Source organism: Sprattus sprattus (genome assembly GCF_963457725.1).
Source record: "Sprattus sprattus genome assembly, chromosome: 15".
In the NCBI taxonomy this organism is placed as follows: domain Eukaryota; kingdom Metazoa; phylum Chordata; class Actinopteri; order Clupeiformes; family Clupeidae; genus Sprattus; species Sprattus sprattus.
Genome location: NC_137913.1, coordinates 11,713,071 through 11,718,654, shown reverse-complemented (window position 1 = coordinate 11,718,654; position 5,584 = coordinate 11,713,071).

The window sequence follows — 5,584 nt, the reverse complement described above, 5'->3', positions numbered from 1 at the left end:
GTGTGTGTGTGTGTGTGTGTGTGTGTGTGTGTGTGTGTGTGTGTGTGTGTGTGTGTGTGTGTGTTTGTGTGTGTGTGTATGAGTGAGAATGTGCGTGCGTGTGTGTGTGTGTGAGTGAGAGTGTGTGTGTGTGTGTGTGTGTATGTGTGTGTGCAGTGCCCTGACAATGTGGCGTTGGGGGCATCTGGCTGGGGAAGCCCACCTCTGACAGAGCATGTTGTTGGGGCTTTATTTGAGGTTATGAATGAGTCCGGGGGAGGCCTGGGCTAAGAAGATTAAACCTCTGCTCCTCCCAAAAGTTTAATCAACGTGCCCTTTCAGACGGGGCTGGAGGGGGGCGGTAGGGGGGACACAATACCAAACATGTCCAAACTACACCCCCACACCCGGGAGGGGGGGGGGCGTCAGAGTTTTGGGAAGTGTATTACCCCAAAATTGCAATCTGTGTGCAAGAGAGAATGAGAGAGAGAAAGAGAGACAGACAGAGACAGGGGGAGAGGTAGAGAGGACAAGAGAGAACATCAGTTGTTATTTTCTAGAGAGTATCCATCATGGTGGACTTGTGCAAATCATGATTGACTTGTGTAAATGGTTCCATGGTAGTTTTGGTGGGGTCTGTTCTATTGCGTGTGTATGTGTTTTTCATCTCGCTTATCAATCAAGGCGTCTTTGATCGGATCACTGCTGTCTGTGGGATGGTTATCGTCTCTGTTTGAAACTCACTAACGGCTCATCCCCTCACAGCAAGACATTAAGGCTTTTTGCGCGCGCGCACACACACACACACACACGCACACAACAGAAGAAACACAAGCAGCCCCCACTCACAACAAACAAAATAAAATAAAACAACTAATAAGATTTTCTTTCATTTAAAACTTATCAGAATTCCCACAAGGACCCAGGCAGCTTTATATTTATATTTATATTTATATTTATATTTTTATATATATATATATATATATATATATATATACTCTCTTTCTCTCGTAAGTCCTTCTCTCCTTTCATCCATGGTTAAATATGTAAATAAAACGTCTAAAGTCATTCTTCAAAGGGGAACAAAGGAGAAATGAGGGGCCGGGGGAGAAGACAGCCATAAAATTCCACCCATTCTCCATAACATCAGCCGGAGGGGGGTGTGGGGGGGGGTGGGGTGGGGTGCAGTGAACAGCCGAAGCCCAAACAGCAGGGGAGCGGGCGAGAGCGCCATACACCCGCGCGCAGCCCCAAATCCCACACACACAAGGAGAGAGAGAGACAGAGAGAGAGAGGGAGAGGGAGAGGGAGAGAGAGAAAAAAATGAAATATCTTTTCAGAGGCCTGAGCCATCAAAGGGGCTCCCTTTCACTCTTATTAGTTACAGAATTATCTAGCCTGCTTTCTCTGATTTCTGCCGCGATGGAGGCGGGATCAAGCCGTTTTTTGCAGGGCTGGGGAGATGCAATAAAGTATTTGTGAGGGTAGTGTGTGCGCCTGTGTGTGTGTGCTTGTTTTGGGTTTGTGTGATATGTGTGAAGATACACTGGAAAGGTGTTTGTGTGTGTGTGTGTGTGTGTGTGTGTGTGTGTGTGTATGTGTGTGTGTGTGTCTGTGTGTGTGTGTGTGTGTGTGTGTGTGTGTGTGTGTGTGTGTGTGTGTGCGTGATGTTTGTTTGTCGTTGCGTGCGTGCGTACGTATGTGTGTGTGTCTGTGTGTGTGTGTGTGTGTGTGTGTGTGTGTGTGTGTGTATGCGTGTGTGTTTCAATTCCTTTATAGCTCAACTGGTGGACCAGAGACTGTCTCTAACCGATTGCATGTTGTACTCCCCAGGAGCAAACAGAACAAACATACTGATCAAATCTATACCTCCCCTTTACTGTATGCTGCTTTAGATAAAACCTAAAAAAGAAAGCAATGGTATATTGCAAATCTGTCTGTGTGACTGTGTGTGACTGTGTGTGACTGTGTGTGTGTGTGTGCGTGCGTGCGTGCGTGCGTGCGTGCGTGCGTGCGTGCGTGCGTGCGTGCGTGCGTGCGTGCGTGCGTGCGTGCGTGCGTGCGTGCGTGCGTGCGTGCGTGCGTGCGTGCGTGCGTGCGTGCGTGCGTGCGTGCGTGCGTGCGTGTGTGTGACAGTGCCTAAAGCTGGTTAATGCAGCTGAATGGTGGGTTGTATGTTCGCTTGTCTGTGTGTGGCCTAATGACCCCTGTAGGCGTGCCTCTATGACACGGCTTAGTCAGGGTTTGCCGTATGTTTAGTCAGTTACTTTGTGGCAACATAAATTGATTAAAGGTAAAGGTAAAAGTTAAGTATTTTACGCACATTTTGGCCAAAGCGACGAACATTGACCAGGACTCAAACCCAGGTCGACTGTTTGTGCGGCATCAATGCCCTATATACCAACATGGGCATGACTCAAAACAGGGTGCAGACCATTAATGAACTATGGATCTGTAGCAATAGTGCCAATGTCATTGCCACGGACTACCGTAGCAATAGTCACTTCAATACATTTAGATAGATAGATAGAAAGATAGATAGATAGATAGATAGATAAATAGATAGATAGATAGATAGATAGATAGATAGATACATACATACATACATACATACATACATACATACATACATACATACATACATACATACATACATACATACAGTACATACATACATACAGTACATACATACATACATACATACATACATACATACATACATACATACATACATACATACATACATACATACATACATACATACATACATACATACATACATACATACATACATACATACATACATACATACATACATACATACATAGGTACAGTATGTACAGCTGAACTGGGAACTGGGAGCAGAGTATCACTGTGTGTGAAGCGGCTGATTCTCCTATTCGAAGCGGCACACCATCTCTGGCCTTTCTTCTTCATCACAAAGAGATATCATCATGAACAGCAAAACAAGCATGAAAGAGCAGAGAGAGTAATAGAGGCAGAGAGAGGGAGGGAGAGAGAGAGAGAGGGAGAGAGAGAGAGTTGGAGTCATGACATGAGAGCGACGGGAAGACAGACATCGCACAGAAAGAAAGAGACATGGGGAAAGAGAGTTAAGACAAACAAAGTAAGAAAAAGAGATGGAGAGAGCATGATGAGTCACTACTGAGACACACACAGACATACACATACACACAGAGAGAAAGTGAGAGAGAGATGGAGAGAGCATGATGAGACACACACACAGAGGAATAGAAAGAGGGAGATGAGACAGACAAAGAAACTGAAATAAAGAGATGATAGAGAGGGAGAGATGGAGAGAGTGTGATGAAACAGAAAGAGAGGAAGACAGAGAGAGAGTGAGAGAGAGATAGAGAGAGAGAGAGAGGGAGATGGAGAGATAAGGAGAAGAAAGACATTTGGGGGCGTGTAACATCTCTGTATTCCCATTAAATTGCACTGCTAAATCAGTCTCTATTTATTTCATCAGCCTACCCATCAGAGAACTAATAAGGCCAGATGCCTCACACACATGCACACTCACACAAATGCAGAAAGACAGACAGACACAGACACACACACACACACACACACACACACATACAGTGCCACTTGAAAGTATGTGAACCCCTTGAGGACTTAAGCGTTTTCTGTTGTTTTACCATGATTTTTCATTTTTTTATCACCAATTTTCCATAGATGAAATGTCAGGTTTATGTTTATCATTTGCATGTACTTGTTTAGAGGAAATTGTTTGAGAAGCTGAAAAACTACATGAAACATGGAATTAGTCCATTTCAAAAGTAAGTGAACCCCCAGCTGAATTGATAAAGTCAAGCAGGTAACAGATTCAGTGAAACTTATTTGGGTGATTAATTAGTCAATTGAGCAAACCGATCATCTGAGACATCCTTAGGGAAAGGTTTGGGCCATACAGATTAAAAGAGAGGAAACCAACCAAACTAGTGCCAAGGTGTACCCACACAGATCAACAATGCAGAGAGGAAACGAGATATCCGAGAACATCAGGAAGAAGGTACTGACAGCCCATCAGTCTTGGGAAAGCTATAAGACCATCTCCAAAAGATCCCAGCTCCATCCATCCATCCAAGACAAATAATTTTGAAATGGAGGGTATTCAACATGACCGCATCTCTGCCTAGAAGCTGACGCCCATCAAGACCATCACCAAGAAGCACCAGAAGAAGAATAAATCAGGTAAAAGTCAACCCACACATCACTTCTAAAGAGTTTCGGACCTCTCTGGCAGCATCTGGGGTAAATGTACATGGGTCTACAATCAGACGAAAATTGTTGGTTTTGATCGTGACAAAATAATTCTATCTCGGACTCATCTGTTTAAAGAAGGGACTTCCAGAAGGCCTTTGGTTTATCCAAGTACTCTCGGGCAAAATTGAAACGGGCAGTTTTGTTCTTTCTTGAGAGCAGAGGCTTCCTTCTAGCAACCCGATCATGAATGTCATGTCTATTCAATTTTCGTCTGATTGTAGACCCATGTACATTTACCCCAGATGCTGCCAGAGAGGTCTGAAACTCTTTAGAGGTGATGTGTGGGTTGACTTTTACCTGATTTATTCTTCTTCTGGTGCTTCTTGGTGATGGTCTTGATGGGCGTCCACTTCTAGGCAGAGATGCGGTCATGTTGAATGCCCTCCATTTCTAAATTATTTGTCTTGGATGGATGGATGGAGCTGGAATCTTTTGGAGATGGTCTTATAGCTTTCCCAAGACTGATGGGCTGTCAGAGCCTTCTTCCTGATGTTCTCGGATATCTCGTTTCCTTTCGGCATTGTTGATCTGTGTGGGTACACCTTGGCACTACAGTAGTTTGGTTGGTTTCCTCCCTCTTTTAATCTGTGTTGCCCAAACCTTTCCCTAAGGATGTCTCAGATGATCGGTTTGCTTAATTGACTAATTAAGCACCCAAATAAGTTTCACTGAATCTGTTACCTGCTTGACTTTACAAATTCAGCTGGGGGTTCACTTACTTTTGAAATGGACTAATTCCATGTTTCATGTAGTCTTTTGGCTACTCAAACAATTCCCTCTAAAAAAAGTACATGCAAATGATAAACATAAACCTGACATTCCTTCTATGGAAAATTGGTGATGAAAAAAATGAAAAATCATGGTAAAACAACAGAAAACTCCTAAGTGGTCAAGGGGTTCACATACTTTAAAGTGGCACTGTATACACAACACAACACACACACTCACACAAACACGTATACAAAACATACACACACAAGCTCATAAACACACACACACGCCTATATAGACATACTGTCACACATACACACTCACTTAGATATTCTCACACACTAGTTCTGTTATATTACTGTATGCTTTGCCAACATTACAACTTCCTCATCATTAAAAGAGCCTCAGGCATCTGAGAAAAGTTAGACACTGCTTTAAGAACATAACAACATTCATCCAGCCTCTCTTCCTGCAAAACTCATACACATACTGCAACTTTTTACACGTCTTACTTTTTCTTAACAACCTAACAACTTCACAACTTTAGCCATAGTATACTAAACATACCTTAGCTATACTATACTTACCTTAGCCATAGTAAACT